The 26114-nt window shown below is 37.8% G+C and overlaps 1 non-coding gene across 1 annotated transcript; it reads left to right on the forward strand.

Moving 5' to 3' along the window:
• The first annotated feature begins 17742 nt into the window (after positions 1 to 17742).
• LOC148576535 (small nucleolar RNA R71) lies at positions 17743 to 17850 on the forward strand. The gene has a single exon (XR_015903526.1). It is a non-coding gene; the product is annotated as a small nucleolar RNA R71 (small nucleolar RNA).
• Positions 17851 to 26114: the final 8264 nt, after the last annotated feature.

Genomic DNA, 26114 nt, shown 5'->3' on the forward strand with positions numbered 1-26114 from the left:
CTACAAGAAAACACGTCTTTTGCCACGCTTTTAAAGCGTGGCGAAAAGCTGAAAAAAGCGTGGCGATAGCTTTTCGCCACGCTTTTTGAGCTATCGCCACGCTTTCGAAAGGGTGGCCTATCAAAGGGTGGCGGTTGCTCTATCGCCACGCTTTTTGCAGTCTATTGCCACGCTTTTTGTTTGCCACGCTTTTTTACAAACAGCCACTTGGAAAAGCGTGGCTGTAGGTGGAAAATACGACCACGCTTTAAAAGCGTGGCAATAGGTAGAGATATGGCCACGCTTTTGAAGCGTGGCAATAGAGAGAGATACGGCCACGTTTTTGAAGCGTGGCAATAGGGAGAGATACAGCCACGCTTTTAAAGCGTGGCGATAGGAAGACATACAGCCACGCTTTAAAAGCGTGGCGAAAAGCTTGTTAAATTAAAAAAAAAAATTTCTTTTCCTTACTTGATCTTAATTACTACAATATAAATTTTCAATCTTGTTTTATTACCAAAACTATAAATATAGTATGCAATTTTTATTGCAAGACAAATCAAACAGTAATTAGTGACAATTTTTGCTTTAATTATTTTATACATTAATAAACTAATATTCAAATACAAAATAAATTTCGAGTTCAAATTCCAAAACTAAAAACGGTAGAAAAATACAGAAACAATACAACTTAAACACTAAGTCCTTTGTTGTTCTTTCTTCCTCTAGCCCTCTCAAACTTCCTTCCCTTAGATCGTACATAAGGCTTGGTATGGCTGTGAGGAACACTAGGACCAGGACCAAAATGTTTCACAGCTTCCCTGAAATAGCAAAATCAACAAGGGAACAAAACACATGTTTAAGTTACAAAAGATAAAGTAAGACATAAGACAAGAAGCAAGAGTGTAATACTCCAGAATCCCCAATTTTCGGCTGAATTAGGACATAGCAAAGCCGAACTTACAATCTGACTGGGCAGAACAAGTCTTTTTCCATCAACACATCATTTCTGATTATAGTAATCCATTGACTCCTCAGCAATTGGAGAGAACTGCAGCACATTTAACTTACCAAATATAAATAAAACTGAGCAGCATAAAAAGAAAGATGGAGTAAATGTAAAGCAGGTTCATTAAATTTAGAAGAAAACGTTTAGATACTACTCACCTTCAAGAATAATAGAAGACTAGAAATCATCAACCTTGTTCGTTCCAGCCTTACAGTGGACAACCACAACATTCTCAATATCTAACTTCAACCACGAGTATGCACTATGACAGAAAGAGATAACAAGTTGAAGTATTGGGCAATTATGATCATCAAATGGAAAGCTAGCCACCTGAAGAGGGAATTTGATATTGCAGATGAAAGCAGCAGTTGGTTTGTAAAACAAATCTAAGTGCTGAAAAAACCTAAAACTCAAGTGAAACAGAAAGCTGACACATGTAGTCTAGGTGTTGGAAATTAATCAAGACATCTGCATGAACACTCTATTTCCTCGGAACATTTATGATCACATTAAAAGAGATAATGTTGTTAAGTAGAGTAATATTATATGGTCTAGTAATCAATAATTATTCCACGATTTCCCAGGCTGAGAAACCACGTTAACAATATGGGCTATGATATGTAACAATAGACAATATAATAATAGTGCATGATTGAGAAATGCAAATACAAATTCAAATGGCTGTTCAGAATTTCAGATTATATTAGATAATGGCAGCACAATGCAAGCATCAGAAACCACATCAAAGTAGGGACACAATGTTTTCTATCACAAACAAATGAATAACCTCAATCTCTCAGAATTAGCAGAAATCCTTCTCATTGAAAACATCAATTTAATTTCTATTTACTTTCAGATATCCAATGTTTTAGGCCACTGTCCCATGTGCTTTTGTACAATGTGAAATTAATTTAATTATTTACTTAATAGTGAAAAGAAAATGAAAAATAAGATCCATGAATAATTGTTGCAAAAGAATCCAAGTGCAATTGCATGATCACACAACAATTTCCCAATGCCAAGCAAATTTAGGCAAACACCCCCCCCAAAAAGAATCCAAGAATGAACATCATATATGCATGCATAGAAAGTGAGCAGAAGAGGAAATGCAAATTGAGAAATCAGCAGCAGCCAATGATTAAGGATGTAATGAGCATGAATGCATAATAAGCACAAAGAATCGCAACAAGAAAACGAGTTGCTAACACATGGCACGAAGCAGCAACACTTATTAAACAGCAGCAGTAAATAGCATGTTTCCCAGGTTCAAGCAAGCAGCAAACATAATTCATATGACTTAACCAGTTCCACAAACTGAAATCATTGCAGTTCATATAATATGGACCAAGCAACAAGCAGAGCAGAACTCAGCAACAACAAACCAAGAAAAATTAATGAAACAGTAACACTTCCACAGCATCTATTTTGGACAATGAAAAAAAATACAACAAACAGCAATCACAAGTCCAGAATTCAACACCAAAACAGCACAATAAACAAGTTCATCCAGGGCAACTTTCAGAGGAAAGACAAATTCATTCCAGAGTAAGGACTGAGGAGTTACATATTCAGAAATAGCAGAATTGGGATTGAAACTGGAAAAGGGCAGTACTGATTCGAAGACAAGAACAGAGGAGGCTGTGGTGGATCCTTCTGATGGCAGCTTGGACGGCGGCAAAGAGACTCACGGTGACCGTATAACGTGGCACAGACAACCTCAGCGACAACTCTCACGATAAAGGTGAACTTAATGGATAAAGAAGCTGGAGCAGGGTTAGGGCTTACCAACAGACACAGGCTTGAAAGGCGGTTTCCGGGGCCAGCAGCGGCGGCGAGGAGCTCCGGCAACGCAGCAACTGCGCGGGCAGAACGACGGCGAGCCCAGCACGCGGCGACGACGGAAGCTCCGCGACGATTTCCCTTGCGAGCGATCTCTGTTCGCGACTCCAACGGCGGCGATTTGAAGACGATAACACGCGGTGGTTGCAGCGGCGTTCAAGCTTCAGCTACGGCGTGGATGGACCCTCGACGGCCATGGTTTCCCCTGCGCGAAACTGACAGTGCGAACGGCAGTGACGCATGGCACAGTGGCGACGCGAGACAAGGCTGAGCGCGGTGGCGCGGTTGGACGAGTTCGACGGTGACGCGGCTTAACGGCGGGGTCTCCCTCCAAGGCTCGGCAAGGTTGCGACAGCGGCGGCAACACCCAGCAACACCGGCGCTCTCCTTCCCCTCTTCTCTTCTCCCCCGTCGCGGCCCTCTCTCCCCCTCCTTTCTCCCTTCTGTTCCTTCGTTCCCCCTCTCTTTTCTTTTCTTTCCTTCTTTCTTTAGTTTTTGCCAAAGCTGATAGGTGTTAGTGCTGTTAGGAAGGGAATGGCGGTGGAAAAAAGGGTGAGTGACGGTGAGGTGGTGGAAATTAGGGTTTGTGGGCTTTAATTTAGGAATTAGGGTTTAATTTGGGATAAAAATAAAATTAGGAATTTTGGGTAAATTGGAATTTAATAAATTTTAATAAAATTAGAGTATATTATATAAAATTTTTAGTATTTTACATTTGCTAAACCTTATAATTTGAAATATAGAAAATAATTCGATAATTATAAAATCAGATAAAATCTTAAATTACTTTTTAAACTCAATTAGTCAAAATTTGTTTTAAGTATCTTCAATAAAATAATTTCAAAGATTAAAATACTTAGTGATAAATAAATCTAAATTAGCTCTTAATAAAATCTTCTAAAATTTCTAGGTCTTACAGGGGCCCTCTCGCCACGCTTTTAAAACGTTATTGTTGCTCTCTACGGCCACGCTTTTGAAGAGTGGCAGAAAAGAAACTTTTGGCCACGCTTTTATTGCGTGGCAAAAGTGTACCAGCATATAGCCACGTTTTGTAAGCGTGGCCGTAATGAAACCCTGTCGCCACGCTTTTAAAACGTCCTTGTTTCTCTCTATGGCCACGCTTTTGAAGCGTGGCAGAAAAAAACGTGGCCTTTTCTCTAATCAATTGCCACCCTTACAAAAGCGTGGCCGTTGATCCTTTTCGCCACGCTTTTGAAGCGTGACAAAAAAAAAGTGGCCAAATCTCTAATCTATCGCCACCCTCATAAAAGCATGGCCATTGACCACTTTTGGCCACGCTTTTGAAGCGTGGCAAGAAAAAAGCGTGGCCATAGGCCTTTTTTCTTGTAGTGCCCTAAATAAATTGTTAACCGAAGTATTCAAACCTCGGGTCGTCTTCTCAAGGAACTGCAGGGAAGTATGTTCTTATTATTGGTTATGGAGATTGTAAATTCGGGGTTTCAAGAATGAGGAGCAATTATGACAAATAATTTAAATAGCAATTAAAATAAATAAATAACTGTAAAATAAACTTTTGGCAAGGTGTGAGAAATTGGAAGTCCAGATTAGTTACCATTCTCAATAATAAAGAAGATTGAATCTTAATTCTACTTAGTTGACCTTTACTAAAGCAAAGGAAAGTCAAGGGACTAATTAGCTTGATTTTTGAATCCTATTTATTTCCTAAGAAAAGGTTGGGATCATTGAAGTTCAGTTCAATTAGCAAAGATAACAATTATCTTTTATATTGAGCTAAGATAACTCCTGAGTTACTGATTTCTTAACCAAGACCAAAAGGGGGAAAAGTAAATTTATTGGAATAAAGATGTCTTCAGAGTAAAAGCAATAATAGCATAAATAAAAGAAAGCAATATTAAACTGAAATACCTCAAATAACATTAATTCAAATAATCTAGAACATAGAAGAATTCATAAATTATATGGCAAAGTAAATAATCAACTAAAGTAATGGAATGTATAAAAGTGAAAGGGAAGCTTAAAATAAAGGAACATTAAACCTGGGATTGAGAGTCACTCCTAAAATAAGAGAAGTCCTAAATCCTAAGAGAGAGAGGAGAGAACCTCTCTCAAGCTAGATCTAAATCATGAGAAGTAACTAAATTGGTGAGCCCTCCCTGAATGGATGCATTCGCTCACTTCATAACCTCTGGTCTATGCCTTCTGGACTTAGATTTGGGCCAAAAAGGGCTTCAGAATTTGCTGGGAGCGTTTTCTGCAATTTCTGGTGCGTGGCCTCTATCACGCGTCCGTGTGGGTCACGCGGTCGCGTTATTCAGAGCTTTTCTTGTCACGCGGTCGCGTCAGTCATGCGACCGCGTCATATGTGTTTTGCTTAAGGCGCGTGATCGCGTCAGTCATGCTGCCGCGTCGCTGTTGATTCGCGTTTGGCATGCGTCCGCGTCGCCCATGCGATCGCGTGGATGCCAGTTTCTTTAGAAACTCCATTTTGTGCTTTTTCTTCCATCTTTGTATGTTTCCTTTCCATCCTTTGAGTCATTCCTGCCTTAGAAGATCTGAAACTACTCAACACACTAATCACGGCATCGAATGGAAATAAAGGTAATTAAAATAATTGATTTTAAAGCATAGGAAACATGTTTTTCACATACATCACATAATAAGGAAGGGAAAGTAAAACCATGCAATTAATATGAATAAGTATTGAATAAATCACTCAAATTAAGCACAAAATATATCATGAAATATGGGTTTATCAGTCAACATTCAGCCAAGTGTGCGGACGCACAGACCTGTGCGTCTGCACAGGTCCCTGCACGTGATTTCATTAATGAAGCATGTGTTTCTCGATTTCTGAGGCCTCTTGTCCCATTTTGGAAGGCTTGGATGCTGATTTTGGATGCTATATGAAGGGGAATTCAACACATATGAATTCATTAGGTTGTAGTTTTAGTTTTCATTCGGTAGAAAGCATCATTAGGAGTAGGAGTAGTGTAGAGTAGATTGCTCTATTAGGGTTTTATTTCAATTTCCATTGTAGCATTTTATAGCAAGCTTTGATCTTTGATTTTGCTTCTTTAATTGTAAGTACCATAATTTCCTCTTTAATTATAGCGCTTTTACTTTCATTTCCTTTTGGTTCAAGTTACTTATTCATAATTGCAATTTTGTGTTTCTTGAAGTTTTGATCAATGAGTTTTATGTTTCATGCTTCCTTTATGTTTGATTGCTTGTTTATGTTTAGTTTTGTTAATAATTGGTTATAGTTTGTTATTTTTCTTTGCAATTTTTCATGTTTTACTTTTATGCACACAAGGTGTTTGTGGAAATGCCAATCTTAGATTTTGAGTAGATTTTCCCACCTTGGCTTGTAGTTTGAGTTCCTAGGATACTAGAGTCATAATGTCCGACATTTAGTGGTAATTCTTGGGGAGTTAGTTGACTATTGTTTCCATTAAAGCTAGCCTTTTATCAACTAGTTTGGTAAGTTGGTTAGGACTTATGGATTAAGGTCAATTATGCTTGCTTGACTTACTCTTCAATGTTTGGGGTTAACTAAGCAAGATTGACTCATGATAATTACCATAGTTGTGGTTATGGCAATGATAGGATTCCTTAAACTCTCATTCCCAAGTCAAGGCTCTTTTTGCATTTATAGCATTTTCACTAGTTTTGATCTCATATTCTCTTTACTTGCATCAATTATAATTTTGATCATTCCTTAGTTCTTTGATTTCTTAGTTCCTTTAATCTTTTGTTCTTTGATTTGCAAAACCCATTTTTGCCTCCACGATCAAAAGTATAGCATATCCAATTGCATCCTAGGAAGAACGACCCGAGATTTCATTACTCTCGGTTTATATGTTTTGAATTGAAAATACTAAACTTTGATGTTGAGAGTTAGTTGTTTATTTAGCTATACTTGCAATGAAGTGATCTTATTTTGAGAAATTTTAGATCGACACTAGTTCTCTCTATCAAGTTTTTGGCGCCGTTGCTGGGGAATGCAATTGGTGTTATATCTTTTGGTTGTTGTGAATATGTTAATAGTGTAAATAGTACTTTTTGGTTGTTTGTTTGCTTTTGTTAGTAAGTTTTTGTTTATATTTTCTTTATGAATTTTTCACACCATTACCACAATGCACCCCAATGGAACCCAAACACTTACCTTTCTAGTCACCAATTCTATACACCATCACATCACTGCATAAAAAGCCATGACCCTTACCCTCATGAGTTTGATTGTCAATCTTCATCACCTCAATCTTCATCTTCACATATGGATCAAGCCACACAAGAACTACTTTTCATGTTCATTCAAGAATAACAAGAGTTCCGGAAGAAGCAAGAGCAAGTCATGTCTACCGTAGCGGAAACTCTTGACCGGTTAGCTTCATTGCGTTCATGCCATGACTAAGAAATTCTAGTGGATGAATGTGTATAACCAAGTGAAAAGTGTGGAATGAGCAAAGAATTACAAAATTAAGTAGAAGATATCAAGTCACAACATGAAGCACAAGAGGAGATAAAAGAAGAATTGTGGGAAAATGATCAAGAGGATTCCATCATTCAAGATTTTTTATCCAACTTGGTCAACTCCGCCAATGACCTTCATGAGCCTCCCTTATTGGATTTGGAAGGAGATGTTAATGTGGACTTCACACAACCTCCAATTTTTTACTTGAGTGATGATGAGGAAGGTTTAGAGGAGGTTGAGAAAGATTCTATTCACCAAGAAGTAAAGATAGTTGTGCAAGAACGAATTGAGCGGATGAAGACTTCTCCGACAAGCTTTCTAGGCCCGCATAAATATGCCGTCTTGGAGACGGATTTTCAACTTCAAACTTTTCTTAGAGTAGTGGATGGTGGAGAGGAGAATGTTATTTGGCAAGGAAATAGAAAGTTCATCAAGGAAGCCGAATCAACATTTGGAGCTCAATTATGGTTCAAGAATAACTTTAGTGGATTTCGGGGAGTGCACAAGCATGCCAATGGTGATAGAGGAACTCAAGTATGGGATCCGGGTATCAATTTCAAGAATAAACACTTATGGATCTTAGTTGCTAGCTTGAAGTCTCTTAAGAGTTTGGTACAATTCATTTGGGACCCCAGAGGTCAAATCAATAGCAAACTTGGTTGGAGATTCAAGGAGGAGTGGAAACACAAGCCACCCTAACAAGGATCTCCTCACCAAGTCCAACTTAAGGACATTAAACCAAAGTGCTATGTGGGAGACACCCCACCATGGTAATATCCTTCTAACTTTCTCTCTTTTAGCTTTGTTTCTTGAATAATTGGCTATGTTGCTTGCTTGGTTAGTTGAATTTTGAAGTTTGTTGGGTAATTTTAGTGAAATAATGTGTTTTTGGGGTTTTATGGTATTTTGGGACTTAAAAACCTGTTTTAGATATCAAGTTTGATGCTTTAGAGGCGAAATTTTTGCTGCAGGAACAGAGTCCTGTGCGTCCGCACAGCCTTGTGCGCGCGCACATTACCCCTGTTTTTCCATCCATGTGCGTACGCACAGCAATGTGCGCACGCACACTCCCAAACACTTCCTCTGTTCACAGCACGCGCACCCCTTGTGTGTGTGTATAACACCCTTCCTTTTGCCCTGTGCAACTGCATAGTGCACCCGCACACATCACCCTGTTAAAAAAAAACTACTACCTGTGCGCCCGCACCTCTATGTGCGCGCGCACACTCTTTTAGCAACCCTCTATTGTAGCACCCGCACCCCTTGTGCGTGTGAACACAATCTCTTTTTCCCTTCTGTGTATCCATACACGAGCTTGTGCGTCCACACAGGTCACTTTTTGAACGTTAATTCGAACAGAGAGAGAGAGTCGCGCTTTAGTTTCCTCCAAACACCCCAACCCTTTCCCTTCTTTTTCTTCTCTGAACCCCATCACCCCAGCCCCTCAATCCTAATCACGACCCAACCACAACCCCCGTCCGACCACTTCACCTCTGGCGACCACCGTCTCCGACCCTTTTCTCTCTTCCTTCTTCTCCTTCTTCTCCATTTCCATTCCACCCCCCCCCCCCCCGTTATCTTCTATCTGCGCGAAGCCCATGTCTCTGCGCGACAGTAGCCCAAGCCAGTGCCTAGCCTCCATTTGCGCCTCCTAGTCCGGTGGACCTTTGCGCCGCCACAACCCTCCTTCTCCGTCCATTTCTTCTTCTCTCTCCCTCTGCATTACAGGTTCCATTTTCTTTCTTGTAACTTACTTCTTACTGTTTTGTTGCATTTCCTTTCTTTACCTGCTTTTAATCTTTGTTTTAGTAATTAGGTGGCATTAGGTTAGATGACTTCTATTTTTTGGACTGAATGTGGATGCTGGCTGATTATTTCTGATTTTTCTAGGTTGAATAACTGCTACATTGAATTTTGAATGCTGCTTTGATTAAACTGAGAATGCTATTTTCCATTTATGCACATAACATGCTTGGTATAATGCCTAAATGGATTTTTGATTCAACTCCTGTGTCTGATCAGCATAGGTTTTGAATTTTCTTTCCATTTTGCATTATTAATTTCATACTTGTGCAACTTTTTGTTGATTTTGATGCTGCCTGAGCTTTAATTTTTATTGTGTACCTTGTGTTATTTTTGCTGAAACATCAAACTGAGCTCAAAATCTGTAGCTGTGTAGAATACCAAGCTGACATTATTTTGTTTGATGCATTCACAAGTATATAACATGCTAGTTTGCTGCATTGTGTAGTGACTACTCATTTCTTTTTTTTCAAACACCAAACTAGCCTTAAACTCATAAATCTTGAAATCTGTTTGGTGCCATTTGCAGCAGTACATACATTGTTCTTTGAGTGAATTGATTAAATGCTTATTCATGTGTTTTTAACATCAATGACCATATACAGAGCCACTTGTTCCTTTATATTTTTGAGCAATGCAATCTGTTCTTCAACCAAGTATTGCTTTGGACAAGGAGTTATGTATATGTGATCATTTCTTATCTTCTCAACATGAATATGTGCATGCTTTTATTATGGCTTTGGTTATTGCCTTTTGTGCTAATATTTGCTAAGTCTTCAAACTTCAAATGCAAAACTGCAATAATCAATTTCTCTCTCAAGTCAATTCACTTGCATTGTTACACCTAAGTCATATCCATGCTTTAAGTGTTGTCCATTCCTTCATTTGTCACTTGGGTTGCTTGATTTTGGGAAAATGCAGTTCCTTTTGAGCGTTCAACCGCTTTATACATGTTTTCCCTTAATTGAGTGTTTGTTTATCTTATTGGTTCTTACTTTAATTGTTTGATTATAACCTTTTTCTTTCTGTGATTTTTATCTGTTTCTCCTGAGTTGTACTCTATTTTTATCTTTTTCAGGATGGCTGATGAGCGGATAATTTATACGCTTTTTGGCATTATTTTTACATTTTTTTAGTATGATTTAGTTAGTTTTTAGTATATTTTTATTAGTTTTTAAATAAAAATCACATTTCTGGACTTTACTATGAGTTTGTGTGTTTTTCTGTGATTTCAAGTAATTTCTAGTTGAAATTGAGGGACCTGAGCAAAAATCTGATTCAGGCTGAAAAAGGACTGCAGATGCTGTTGGATTCTGACCTCTCTGCACTCAAAGTGGATTTTCTAGAGCTACGGAATTCCAAATGGCTCGCTCTCAATTGCGTTGGAGAGTAGACATCCAGGGCTTTCCAGCAATATATAATAGTCCATACTTTGCCCAAGTTTAGACAACGCAAACTGGCGTTCAACGCCAGTTCCATGCTGCATTCTGGAGTTAAATGCCAGAAACAGGTTGCAAAGTAGAGTTAAACGCCAGAAACAGGTTACAAACTGGCGTTCAACTCCAAGAGAAGCCTCTACATGTGTAAAGATCAATGCTCAGCCCAAGCACACACCAAGTGGGCCCCAGAAGTGAATTTCTGCATCATTTACTCATTTCTGTAAACCCTAGTAACTAGTTTAGTATAAATAGGACTTTTTACTATTGTATTTACATCTTTGGATCATCTTTTGATCTTTAGACTTTTGTGAGGGCTGGCCATTCGGCCATGCCTGAACATTTATCACTTATGTATTTTCAACGGTAGAGTTTCTACACACCATAGATTAAGGTGTGGAGCTCTGCTGTTCCTCAAAGATTAATGCAAAGTACTACTGTTTTTCTATTCAATTCAACTTATTCCGCTTCTAAGATATTCATTCGCACTTCAATATGATGGATGTGATGATCGTGACAGTCATCATCATTCTCAACTTATGAACGTGTGCCTGACAACCACTTCCGTTCTACCTTAGATTGAATGGATATCTCTTGGATATCTAATACAGGGGACCGAGTCCAAGTTATTAGTGTCTTCGTGGTATAAGTTAGAACCCATGGACGACCATTCTTGAGAATCCAGAAACTCTAAACCTTGTCTGTGGTATTCCGAGTAGGATTCAGGGATTGAATGACTGTGACGAGCTTCAAACTCGCGAGTACTGGGCGTAGTGACAGACGCAAAAGGATCAATGGATCCTATTCCAGTATGATCGAGAATCGACAGATGATTAGTCATGCAGTGACAGTACATTGGACCATTTTCACTGAGAGGACAGTTGGCCATTGACAACGGTGATGCCTAACATACAGCTTGCCATGGAAAGGAGTAGGAAGGATTGGATGAAGACAGCAGGAAAGCAGAGGTTCAGAGGGACGAAAGTATCTCTATACGCTTATCTGAAATTCTCACCAATGAATTACATAAGTACCACTATCCTATTTTATATTTTATTTATTTTTTACTTACCAATTCATAAAATCAGTTGAATCTGCCTGACTGAGATTTACAAGGTGACCATAGCTTGCTTCAAGCCGACAATCTCCGTGGGATCGACTGGTGCACGAAGTTTTTGATCTCAGGCAACGGCGCCAAAAACTCTGTACGCACGTCTTAGCAAATCATTTTTCATTCACAACTTCGATACAACTAACCAGCAAGTGCACTGGGTCGTCCAAGTAATAAACCTTACGTGAGTAAGGGTCGATCCCACGGAGATTGTCGGCTTTAAGCAAGCTATGGTCACCTTGTAAATCTCAGTCAGGCGGATATCAAATGGTTATAGTATTTTCGAAAATTAATAATAAATAAATAGAAAATAAAGATAGAAACAGTTATGTATTTCATTGGTGAGAATTTCAGATAAGCGTATAGAGATGCTTTCGTTCCTCTTAATCTCTGCTTTCCCGCTGTCTTCATCCAATCAGTCCTACTCCTTTCCATGGCTGGCTTTATGTAAGGATATCACCATTGTCAATGGCTACTTTTCATCCTCTCTGTGAAAATGGTCTGATGCACTGTCACTGCATGGCTAATCATCTGGAGGCATCACCGCGGTCAATGGCTGCTTCCTATCCTCTTGTGAAAATGGTCCAAATGCTCTGTCATAGCATGGCTAATCATCTGAGGTTCTCGATCATACTGGAATAGGATTCACCCTCCTTTTGCGTTTGTCACTACGCCCAGCACTCGCGAGTTTGAAGTTTGTCACAGTCATTCAATCCCAGAGTCCTACTCGGAATACCACAGACAAGGTTTAGACTTTCCGGACTCTCATGAATGCCGCCACCAATCTAGCTTATACCACGAAGATTCTGACTAAGAGATCCAAGAGATATTCATTCAATCGAAGGTAGAACGGAAGTGGTTGTCAGGCACGCATTCATAGGGAATGATGATGATTGTCACGTTCATCACATTCATGTTGAAGTGCGAATGAATATCTTAGAAGCGAAATAAGTTGAATTGAATATAAAACAGTAGTACTTTGCATTAAATCATGAGGAATAGCAGAGCTCCACACCTTAATCTATGGAGTGTAGAAACTCTACCGTTGAAAATACATAAGTGAAAGGTTCAGGCATGGCCGAGAGGCCAGCCCACTAAACGTGATCAATAGTCTCCTAAGATGAACGATAGATTAAAACTGAGACCAAAGATGTCTAATACAATAGTAAAAAGTCCTATTTATACTAAACTAGTTACTAGGGTTTACAGAAGTAAGTAATTGATGCATAAATCCACTTCTGGGGCCCACTTGGTGTGTGTTTGGGCTGAGCTTGAAGTTTCCACGTGGAGAGGTCATTCTTGGAGTTGAATGCCAGTTTGGACTATTATATATTTCTGGAAAGCCTTGGATGTCTACTTTCCAACGCAATTGGAAGCGCGCCATTTTGAGTTCTGTAGCTCTAGAAAATCCACTTTGAGTGCAGGGAGGTCAGAATCCAACAGCATCAGCAGTCCTTCTTCAACCTCTGAATCTGATTTTTGCTCAAGTCCCTCAATTTCAGCCAGAAAATTCCTGAAATCATAGAAAAACACACAAACTCATAGTAAAGTCCAGAAATGTGAATTTAATATAAAAACTAATAAAAACATCCCTAAAAGTAACTAGATCCTACTAAAAACATACTAAAAATAATGCCAAAAAGCGTATAAATTATCCGCTCATCACAACACCAAACTTAAATTGTTGCTTGTCCCCAAGCAAATGAAAATCAAATAGGATAAAAAGAAGAGAATATACTATAAATTCCAAACTATCAATGAAACATAGCTCCAATCAGATGAGCGGGACTTGTAGCTTTTTGCCTCTTGAATAGTTTTGGCATCTCACTTTATCCATTGAGGTTTAGAATGATTGGCATCTATAGGAACTCAGAGTTCAAATAGTGTTATTGATTCTCCTAGTTCAGTATGTTGATTCTTGAACACAGCTACTTTATGAGTCTTGGTCGTGGCCCTAAGCACTTTGTTTTCCAGTATTACCACCGGATACATAAATGCCACAGACACATAATTGGGTGAACCTTTTCAGATTGTGACTCAGCTTTGCTAAAGTCCCCAATTAGAGGTGTCCAGGGTTCTTAAGCACACTCTTCTTTTGCTTTGGACCTTGACTTTAACCGCTCAGTCTCAAGTTTTCACTTGACACCTTCACGCCACAAGCACATGGTTAGGGACAGCTTGGTTTAGCCGCTTAGGCCAGGATTTTATTCCTTTAGGCCCTCCTATCCACTGATGCTCAAAGCCTTGGGATCCTTTTTATTACCCTTGCCTTTTGGTTTTAAGGGTTACTGGCCTTGTGCTCTTGTCTCTTGGTTTTAAGAGCTTTTGGCTTTTTCTGCTTGCTTTTTCTTTTTCTATTTTTTTTCGCCATTTTTTTCTATATTTTTTTTTCTGCAAGCTTTGTTCTTTGCTGCTTTTTCTTGCTTCAAGAATCATTTTTATGATTTTTCAGATTATCAAATAACATGTCTCCTTGTCATCATTCTTTCAAGAGCCAACATATTTAACATTCTTAAACAACAACTTCAAAAGACATATGCACTGTTCAAGCATTCATTCAGAAAACAAAAAGTATTGTCACCACATCAATATAATTAAACCAAGTTCAAGGATAAATTCGAAACTCATGTACTTCTTGTTCTTTTGAATTAAAACATTTTTTCATTTAAGAGAGGGGATGGATTCATAGGACATTTATAACTTTAATATATAGTTACTAAATACTAATGATCATGTAATAAGACACAAACATGGATAAGCACTTAACATAAAGAAAACGAAAAACAGAGAATTTAAGAACAAGGAATGAATCCACCTTAGTGATGGTGGCGTTTCCTTCTTGAGAAACCAATGATGTCCTTGAGCTCTTCTATGTCTCTTCCTTGTCTTTGTTGCTCCTCCCTCATTGCTTTTTGATCTTCTCTAATTTCATGAAGGATGATGGAGTGCTCTTGATGTTCCACCCTTAATTGTCCCATGTTGGAACTTAATTCTCCTAGGGAGGTGTTGATTTGCTCCCAATAGTTTTGTGGAAGAAAATGCATTTGAGGCATCTCCGGGATCTCATGGTGATGAGTTTCATGCGTCTCTTGAGCTCCATGAATGGGCTCTCTTGTTTGCTCCATCCTTTTCTTAGTGATGGGCTTCTCTTTCTCAATGGGAATGTCTCCTTCTATGTCAATCCCAGCCGAATTTCATAGATGGCAAATGAGGTGAGGAAAAGCTAACCTTGCCATAGTGGAGGACTTGTCAGCCACCTTGTAGAGTTCTTGAGGTATAATCTCATGAACCTCCACCTCTTCTCCAATCATGATGCTATGGATCATGATGGCCCGGTCTATAGTAACTTTAGACCGGTTGCTAGTGGGAATGATTGAGCGTTGAATGAACTCCAACCATCCTCTAGCTACAGGCTTAAGGTCCAGTCTTCTCAGTTGAACCGGTTTTCCTTTTGAGTCAATCTTCCATTGAGCTCCTTCCACACATATGTCCATGAGGACTTGGTCCAACCTTTGATCAAAGTTGACTCTACTTGTGTAGGGGCGTGCGTTCTCTTCCATCATTGGCAAGTTGAACGCTAACCTTACATTTTCCGGACTAAAATCTAAGTAATTCCCCCGAACCATGGTGAGATAATTCTTTGGGTTTGGGTTCTTACTTTGATCATGGTTCCTTGTGATCCATGCATTAGCATAGAACTCTTGAACCATTAGAATTCCGACTTGTCGGATGGGGTTTGTTAGAACTTCCCAACCTCTTCTATGGATCTCATGTTGGATCTCCGGATACTCATTTCTCTTGAGTTTGAAAGGGACCTCGGGGATCACCTTCTTCTTGGCCACAACATCATAGAAGTGGTCTTGATGAGCTTTGGAGATGAATCTTTCCATCTCCCATGACTCGGAGGTGGAAGCTTTTGTCTTCTCTTTCCCTTTTCTAGAGGATTCTCTGGTCTTGGGTGTCATCAATGGTAATGGAAAAACAAAAATCTTATACTTTTACCACACCAAACTTAGAATATTGCTCACCCTCGAGCAAGAGAAGAAAGAATGGATGAAGAAGAAGAAGAAAATATGGAGGAGAGGAGGGAGAGGTGTATTCGGCCAAGAAGAGAAGAGAGGGTAGTGTTGTGTGAAAATGAGGAAGAATGGAGCGCTATATATAGGGAAGGGAGGGGGGTAAGGTTCGGCCATAAGGGTGGGTTTTGGGTGGGAAATTGATTTTGAATTTGGAAGGTAGGTGGAGTTTATGAGGTAGGTTTATGGGGAAGAGTGGATGATGTGAGTGGTGAAGTGGTGATAGGGAAGAGAGATTGAGTTGATTGGTGAAGAGTTTTGGGGAAGGGTGTTTATTGGGAAGAGAGGATGAACATTGAGAAGAGGGAAGAGAGTGAGTGGAGGTAGGTGGGGATCTTGTTGGGTCCACAGATGCTGAGTTGATCCTGTGGGGTCCACAGATCCTGAGGTGTCAAGGATTTGCATCCCTGCACCCATTAGGCATGTAAAATGCCTTTGCATGCAATTCTGGCGTTTAAACGCCGAATTGATGCTTGTTCTGGGCGTTCAACGCCCAGATGCAGCATATTTCTGGCGTTGAACGCCAGCCAGATGCTTGTTTCTGGCGTTCAGCGCCAGCTCTTCTTCACTGCGCATTTCTGGCGTCTGGATGCCAGGATGCTTCTTGTTTCTGGCATTCAACGCCAGATCCATGCTCTGTTCTGGCGTTGAACGCCAGCCAGATGCTCCTTACTGACGTTTAAACACCAGTAAGATCCTCCTCCAGGGTGTGATTTTTCTTCTGTTGTTTTTGATTCCGTTTTCAATTTTTATATTTATTTTGTGACTCCACATGATCATGAACCTAATAAAACATGAAATAACAAAAAAAATAAAATTAGATAAATAAAAATTGGGTTGCCTCCCAACAAGCGCTTCTTTAATGTCAATAGCTTGACAGTGGGCTCTCATAGAGCCTCACAGATGTTCAGAGCATTGTTGAGACTCCCCAACACCAAACTTAGAGTTTGGATATGGGAGTTCAACACCAAACTTAGAGTTTGGTTGTAGCCTCCCAACACCAAACTTAGAGTTTGATTGTGGGGGCTCTGGTTGACTCTGTTTTGAGAGAAGCTTATTGTGCCTCTTTTCCATATTTACAGAAGGATGACCTTGAGCTTTAAACACAAGGGAGTCCTCATTCAATTGAAGGACTAGTTCGCCTCTGTCAACATCAATCACAGCTCTTGCTGTGGCTGGGAAGGGTCTTCCGAGGATGATGGATTCATCCTCATCCTTCCTAGTATCTAGGACTATGAAATCAGCAGGGATGTAAAGGCCTTCAACCTTTACTAGTACATCCTCTACTTGTCGATAAGCCTATTTTCTTGAATTGTTTGCCATCTCTAATGAGATTTTAGCAGCTTGCACCCTAAAGATTCCCATTTTCTCTATTACAGAGAGGGGCATGAGGTTTATCCCTGAACCAAGGTCACACAGACCCTTTTCAAAGATCATGGTGCCTATGGTACAAGGTATTAGGAACTTTCCAGGATCCTGTTTCTTCTGAGGTAATGTCAGTTGATCCAGATCACTTAGTTCATTGGTGAACAAGGGAGGTTCATCTTCCCAAGTCTCAATACCAAATAATTTGGCATTCAGCTTCATGATTGCACCAAGGTACTTGGTAACTTGCTCCTTAGTAACATCCTCATTCTCTTCAGAAGAGAAATACTCATTAGAGCTAATGAATGGCATAAGGAGGTTCAATGGAATCCTCCAGAAGATGCCTCTTGAGTACTGTTGGATGCAGCTTGCATTCCATTCAGACTCTGAGAAATCATATTGACTTGCTGAGTCAATATTTTATTCTGAGCCAATATGGCATTCAGAGTATCAATTTCAAGAACTCCTTTCTTCTGAGGCGTCCCATTGCTCACAGGATTCCTCTCAGAAGTGTACATGAACTGGTTATTAGCAACCATGTCAATGAGTTCTTGAGCTTCTGCAGGCATTTTCTTTAGGTGAATGGATCCACCTGCAGAAGTATCCAATGACATCTTAGCTAATTTAGACAGACCATCATAGAATATATCCAGGATGGTCCATTCTGAAAGCATGTCAGAAGGACACTTTTTGGTCAGTTGCTTATATCTCTCCCAAGCTTCATAGAGGGATTCACCTTCTTTCTGTCTGAAGGTTTGAACATCCACTCTAAGCTTACTCAGCTTTTGAGGAGGAAAGAACTTGGCTAAGAAAGCCTTGACCAGCTTATCCCAAGAGTTCAGGCTATCCTTGGGTTGAGAGTCCAACCATACTCTAGCTCTGTCTCTTACAGCAAAAGAGAAAAGCATGAGCCTGTAGACTTCAAGATCTACTCCATTAGTCTTAACAGTATTATAGATCTGCAAGAATTCAGTTAAGAACTGAAAAGGATCTTCAGATGAAAGTCCATGGAACTTGCAGTTCTGCTGCATCAGAGAAACTAATTGAGGTTTCAGCTCAAAATTGTTTGCTCCAATGGTAGGGATGGAGATGCTTCTTCCATGTAAATTGGAATTAGGTGCAGTAAAGTCACCAAGCATCCTCCTTGCATTATTATTATTTTCGGCTGTCATCTCCTCTTCTTGTTCGAAAATTTTTGAAAGGTGCTTGCTGGATTGTTGTAATTTAGCTTCTCTTAGTTTCCTCTTCAGAGTCCTTTCAGGTTCTGGATCTGCTTCAATAAGAATATTCTTGTCCTTGCTCCTGCTCATATGAAAAAGAGGGAACAGAAAAAAAATAATAGGGATCCTTTTTACCACAGTATAGAGGTTTCCCTAGGTGAGTGGAAGAAAAGAAGAGTAGAAGAAAAGAAGAAGAGAAAATCTGAACTCAGAGAGAGAGAGGGGGTTCGGATTTTTGGTGAGTGAGGAAAAGATGTTAGTAAATAAATAAATAAATAGAAGAAGATGAGAGGGGGAAGTTTTCAAAAATAATTTTTGAAAAAAGAGTTAGTGATTTTCGAAAATTAGGAAGAAATAAATTAAAATTGAATTTTGAAACAATTAGTTAATTAAAAAGAATTTTTGAAAAAGAGGGAGATATTTTCAAAAATTAGAGAGAGAGGGTTAGTTAAGTAGTTTTGAAAAAGATAAGAAACAAACAAAACGTTAGTTAGTTAGTTAAAACAAATTTGAAAATCAATTTTGAAAAGATAAGAAGATAAGAAGTTAGAAAAGATATTTTCGAAAAGATATGATTGAAATTAGTTTTGAAAAAGATTTGAGTTTTAAAATCACAATTAATGACTTGATTCACAAGAAATCACAAGATATGATTCTAGAACTTAAAGTTTGAATCTTTCTTAACAAGCAAGTAACAAGCTTAAAATTTTTGAATAAAAACATTAATTGATGATGTTATTTTTGAAAATTATGTGATAAAGATAAGAAAAAGATTTTTGAAAAATATTTTTAAAATTTTCGAAAATAACTAAGAAAAATGAAAAAGATTTGATTTTTGAAAAAGATTTTGAAAAAGATAAGATTTTTAAATTGAAAATTTGATTTGACTCATAAGAAACAACTAAATTTTAAAAATTTTTGAAAAAGTCAATCCAAATTTTCGAAATTTATGAGTGAAAAAAGGAAAGATATTTTTTGATTTTTTTTTAAATTTTCAATGATGAAAGAGAAAAACATGAAAAAGACCCAATGCATGAAAATTTTTAGATCAAAATGATGAATGCATGCAAGAATGCTATGAATGTCAAGATGAACACCAAGAACACTTTGAAGATCAAGATGAACACCAAGAACTTATTTTTGAAAAATTTTTTTATGCAAAGAAAACATGCAAGACACCAAACTTAGAAATCTTTAATGCTTAGACACTAAGAATTCAAGAATGCATATGAAAAACACCATACAACACAAAACAATATAATATGAAGATCAATCAAGAAGGTTTATCAAGAACAACTTGAAGATCATGAAGAACACTATGAATGCATGAATTTTCGAAAAATGCAGAGAATTTTTAGAAAAAATGCAGTTGACACCAAACTTGAAATTGACTCAAGACTCAAACAAGAAACACAAAATATTTTTGATTTTTTATGATTTTGTGATTTTTTTTTGTATTTTTATTTTATATTTTTCAAAATTAGTGTAAAAAAAAATAAGGATTCCAAAATTTTTAATATGAATTCCAGGAATCTTGCACTCTTATTCTAAAGCTCCAATCTGAGGGTTAGACATGGCTTAATAGCCAGTCAAGCTTTAGCATGTAAATCTTTTGGATCTGGAACAGCAGTAGGTGGATTAGCAACAACTAGCTTGCTCTTGATAATGTTGGGTTGGAAGCCCCAGTCCAAATGAATTTAGACATGGCTTTACAGCCAGTCAGGCTTCAACATGCTTCATGAAACACTAGAATTCATTCTTAAAAATTCTGAAGAACATAATCAAAAATTTTTTGAAAAGAATTTTTTTATTTTTTTCGAAAATAAAGGAAAATTTTTTTTCTGAAGATTTTTGAAAAATTTTTTGAAAATAAAACAAAAAGAAAATTACCTAATCTGAGCAACAAGATGAACCGTCAGTTGTCCAAACTCGAACAATCCCCGGCAACGGTGCCAAAAACTTGGTGCACGAAGTTTTTGATCTCAGGCAACGGCACCAAAAACTCTGTACGCATGTCTTAGTAAATCATTTTTCATTCACAACTTCGATACAACTAACCAGCAAGTGCACTGGGTCGTCCAAGTAATAAACCTTACGTGAGTAAGGGTCGATCCCACGGAGATTGTCGGCTTGAAGCAAGCTATGGTCACCTTGTAAATCTCAGTCAGGCGGATATCAAATGGTTATAGTATTTTCGAAAATTAATAATAAATAAATAGAAAATAAAGATAGAAACACTTATGTAATTCATTGGTGAGAATTTCAGATAAGCGTATAGAGATGCTTTCGTTCCTCTTAATCTCTGCTTTCCCGCTGTCTTCATCCAATCAGTCCTACACCTTTCCATGGCTGGCTTTATGTAAGGACATCACCATTGTCAATGGCTACTTTTCATCCTCTCTGTGAAAATGGTCCGATGCGCTGTCACTGCATGGCTAATCATCTGGAGGCATCACCGTGGTCAATGGCTGCTTCCTATCCTCTTGTGAAAATGGTCCAAATGCTCTGTCACAGCACGGCTAATCATCTGAGGTTCTCGATCATACTGGAATAGGATTCACCCTCCTTTTGCATCTGTCACTACGCCCAGCACTCGCGAGTTTGAAGTTCGTCACAGTCATTCAATCCCAGAGTCCTACTCGGAATACCACAGACAAGGTTTAGACTTTTCGGACTCTCATGAATGCCGCCATCAATCTAGCTTATACCACGAAGATTCTGACTAAGAGATCCAAGAGATACTCATTCAATCGAAGGTAGAACGGAAGTGGTTGTCAGGCACGCATTCATAGGAAATGATGATGATTGTCACGTTCATCACATTCATGTTGAAGTGCGAATGAATATCTTAGAAGAGAAATAAGTTGAATTGAATATAAAACAGTAGTACTTTGCATTAAATCATGAGGAACAGCAGAGCTCCACACCTTAATCTATGGAGTGTAGAAACTCTACCGTTGAAAATACATAAGTGAAAGGTTCAGGCATGGCCGAGAGGCTAGCCCCCTAAACGTGATCAATAGTCTGCTAAGATGAACAATAGATTAAAACTGAGACCAAAGATGTCTAATACAATAGTAAAAAGTCCTATTTATACTAAACTAGTTACTAGGGTTTACAGAAGTAAGTAATTGATGCATAAATCCACTTTCGGGGCCCACTTGGTGTGTGTTTGGGCTGAGCTTGAAGTTTCCACGTGGAGAGGTCATTATTGGAGTTGAACGACAGTTTGTAACGTATTTCTGGCGTTCAACTCTGGCTTGTAACGTGTTTCTGGCGTTTAACTCCAGATTGCAGCGCAGAACTGGCGTTCAACGCCCATTTACGTCATCTAAACTTGGCCAAAGTATGGACTATTATATATTGCTGGAAAGCCTTGGATATCTAATTTCCAACGCAATTGGAAGCGTACCATTTTGAGTTCTGTAGCTCCAGAAAATCCACTTTGAGTGCAGGGAGGTTAGAATCCAACAGCATCAGCAGTCCTTCTTCAACCTCTGAATCTGATTTTTGCTCAAGTCCCTCAATTTCAGCCAGAAAATACCTGAAATCACAGAAAAACACACAAACTCATAGTAAAGTCCAGAAATGTAAATTTAACATAAAAACTAATAAAAACATCCCTAAAAGTAACTAGATCCTACTAAAAACATACTAAAAATAATGCCAAAAAGCGTATAAATTATCCGCTCATCATCGACCCTTACTCACGTAAGGTTTATTACTTGGACGACCCAGTGCATTTGCTAGTTAGTTGTGCGAAGTTGTGACAAAGAATTAAGATTATGAACGTGCGTATAAAGTTTTCAGCGCTGTTACCAAGGAATGGAACCGTCACGATTTCTGCGCACCAAGATTTTGGTGCCGTTGCCGGGAATTGTTTGAGTTTGGACAACTGACGGTTCATCTTGTTGCTCAGATTAGGTAACTTTATTTTAATTTTAACCTTTTTGTTTTTTTTATTCTTATTTTTGAAAAAATCAAAAAAATATAAAAAAATAAATATTTTCAAAAATATATTTTTATTCAGAATTTTAAGAATGAATTCTAGTGTTTCATGAAGCACGTTGAAGCCTGGCTGGCTGTAAAGCCATGTCTAATTTATTTGGACCGAGGCTTCCATTTATCAGCATATGAAGTTGGATGAAGTATCAGCTGTTGTATGTCTGATTTGTATCTGCTGAAGCTTGGCTGGCCATTGGCCATGTCTAGTGTTTTGGACCGGACCTTTCACTGAAAGCTTGGCTGGCTAGTGAGCCATGTCTAATTCCTAGACCGAAGCTTTAGACTAACATTGCAGATTCCTGGAATACTTATAAAAAAATTTTGAAATCCTTATTTTTCTTTTTCAAATTAATTTTCGAAAAATCCAAAAAAAATTAATAAAATCATAAAAATAAAAAAATTTTATGTTTCTTGTTTGAGTCTAGTGTCAATTTTTAAGTTTGGTGTCAAATTGCATGTTGTTATTTTTTTTGCATTTTCGAAAATTCATGCATTGCATTCTTCATGATCTTCAAGTTGTTCTTGGTAAGTCTTCTTGTTTGATCTTTAAAATTTCTTGTTTTATGTCTTTTCTTGTTTTTCATATGCATTTCTAATTTGTTAGTGTCTAAAAATTAAAAATCTTTAAGTTTGGTGTCTTACATGTTTTTCTCTTCTTCAAAATTTTCAAAAATAAGTTCTTGGTGTTCATCTTGACATTCAAAGTGTTCTTGGTGTTCATCTTGACATTCATAGTGTTCTTGCATGCATCATGTGTTTTGATTCATAATCTTCATGTTTTGAGTCTTTTTTGTTGTTTTTCTCTTTCATCATTAAAAATTTAAAAATCAAAAAAATATCTTTCCCTTTTTCTTCTCATCAAATTCGAAAATTTGAGTTGACTTTTTCAAAAATTTTTAAAATCTTGTTATTTCTTATGAGTCAAATCAAATTTTCTATTTAAAAATTCTATCTTTTTCAAATTTTTTTCAAAAATCAAATCTTTTTCAGTCCTTTTAATATTTTCGAATTCCTTTTTAAAATTTTTCGAAATCTTTTTCATTTTTCTTTTAATGTTTTCGAAAATATTCAAATTAATTTTCAAAATCTTTTTCTTATTTTACTTTATAATTTTCGAAATTACTACTAGCATTTAATGTTTTGATTCAAAAATTTTTCAAGTTGTTACTTGCCTATTAAGAAAGGTTCAATCTTTAAATTTTAAAATCATATCTTTTAGTTTCTTATTAGTCAAGTAATCAACTTTAACTTCAAAAATCAAATCTGTTTAATTTTTTTTCAAATCTTTTTCAAATTAAATTTTTCAATCATATCTTTCAATCATATCTTTTTCAAAATCAATTTCAAAATCTTTTCTAACCTTTTATCTTTTTAAATTGATTTTCAAATCTTTTTTCAATCAATCCTATCTTTTTGTTTCAATCATATCTTTTTCAAAACTACCTAACTAATTCTCTCTCTCTAATTTTCGAAAATCACTTTCCTCTTTTCAAAATTTCTTTTTAATTAACTAATTATTTTAATTTTTAATTTTAATTTTATTTTTTTTTCTAATTTTTGAATTTTATTTTAATTTCAAATTAAAAACAAAAATATTTTTATTTTAATTTAGTTAATTTTCAAAAATTCTTCTCTCTCACCTCCTTCTAATTATTTATTTATTTACTAACACTCCTCTTCATCTAAGAATTCGAACCTACTCCTCACCCTTGTGTTTGGATTCTCCATCTTCTATTCATATCTTCTTCTACTCACATAAAGGAACCTCTATACTGTGACATAGAGGATTCCATATTTTCTTTGTTATTTCCTTCTTTTTCATATGAGTAGGAACAAGGATAAGAACATTCTTGTTGAGGCTGATCCTGAACCTGAAAGGACTCTGAAGAGGAAGCTAAGGGAAGCTAAAGCACAACTCTCTGGAGAAAATCTGACAGAAATTTTTGAAAAAGAAGGAGACATGGCCGAAAATAATAACAATGCAAGGAAGATGCTTGGTGACTTTACTGCACCAAATTCAATTTACATGGAAGAAGCATCTCAATCCCTGCCATTGGAGCAAACAATTTTGAGCTGAAACCTCAATTAGTTTCTCTGATGCAACAGAATTGCAAGTTTCATGGACTTCCATCAGAAGATCCTTTTCAGTTCTTAACTGAATTCTTGCAGATCTGTGATACTGTTAAGACCAATGGGGTTGATCCCGAGGTCTACAGGCTTATGCTTTTCCCATTTGCTGTAAGTGACAGAGCTAGAATATGGTTGGACTCTCAACCTAAAGACAGTCTGAACTCTTGGGATAAGCTGGTCACGGCTTTCTTAGCCAAGTTCTTTCCTCCTCAAAAGCTTAGTAAGCTTAGAGTGGATGTTCAAACCTTCAGACAAAAGGAAGGTGAATCCCTCTATGAATCTTGGGAGAGATACAAGGAACTGAGCAAAAAGTATCCTTCTGACATGCTTTCAGAATGGACCATCCTGGATATATTCTATGATGGTCTGTCTGAATTATCAAAGATGTCATTGGACCATTCTGCAGGTGGATCCATTCACCTAAAGAAAACGCCTGCAGAAGCTCAAGAACTCATCGACATGGTTGCAAATAACCAGTTCATGTACACTTCTGAAAGGAATCCTGTGAATAATGGGATGCCTCAAATGAAGGGAGTTCTTGAAGTTGATACTCTGAATGCCATATTGGCTCAGAATAAAATATTGACTCAGCAAGTCAATATGATTTCTCAGAGTCTAAATGGATTGAAGAAATCATCCAACAGTACTCAAGAGGCATCTTCTGAAGAAGAAGCTTATGATCCTTAGAACCCTGCAATAACAGAGGTGAATTACATGGGTGAACCCTATGGAAACACCTATAATCCCTCATGGAGAAATCATCCAAATTTCTCATGGAAGGATCAACAAAAGTCTCAACAAGGCTTTAATAATGGTGGAAGAAACAGGTTTAGCAATACCAAGCCTTTTCCATCATCCACTCAGCAACAGACAGAGAATTCTGAGCAGAATCCATCTAGCTTAGCAAATATAGTCTCTGATCTATCTAAGGCCACTTTAAGTTTCATGAATGAAACAAGGTCCTCCATTAGAAATTTGGAGGCACAAGTGGGCCAGCTGAGTAAAAGAGTCACTGAAACTCCTCCTAGTACTCTCCCAAGCAATACAGAAGAAAATCCAAAGAGAGAGTGCAAAGCCATTGATTTAATCACCATGGCCGAACCTACAAGGGAGGAGGAGGACGTGAATCCCAGTGAGGAAGACCTCCTGGGACGTCCAGTGATCAACAAGGAGTTTTCCTCTGAGGAACCAAAGGAATCTGAGGCTCATCTAGAGACCATAGAGATTCCATTGAACCTCCTTATGCCCATCATGAGCTCTGATGAGTATTCTTCTTCTGAAGAGAATGAAGATGTTACTGAAGAGCAAGTTGCCAAGTACCTTGGTGCAATCATGAAGCTGAATGCCAAATTATTTGGTAATGAGACTTAGGAAGATGAACTTCCCTTGCTTACCAATAAACTGAGCGATCTGGATCAACTGACATTGCCTCAGAAGAAACAGGATCCTGGAAAGTTCTTAATACCTTGTACCATAGGCACCATGACCTTTGAGAAGGCTCTATGTGACCTTGGATAAGGGATAAACCTCATGCCACCCTCTGTAATGGAGAAACTGAGAATCTTTGAGGTGCAAGCTGCCAGAATCTCATTAGAGATGGCAGACAACTCAAGAAAACAGGCTTATGGATCGGTAGAGGACGTGTTAGTAAAGGTTAAAGGCCTTTACATCCCTGCTGATTTCAT

This window comes from Arachis ipaensis, chromosome B1 (genome assembly GCF_059453495.1).
Source record: "Arachis ipaensis isolate K30076 ecotype BB chromosome B1, ASM5945349v1, whole genome shotgun sequence".
Classification (NCBI taxonomy): domain Eukaryota; kingdom Viridiplantae; phylum Streptophyta; class Magnoliopsida; order Fabales; family Fabaceae; genus Arachis; species Arachis ipaensis.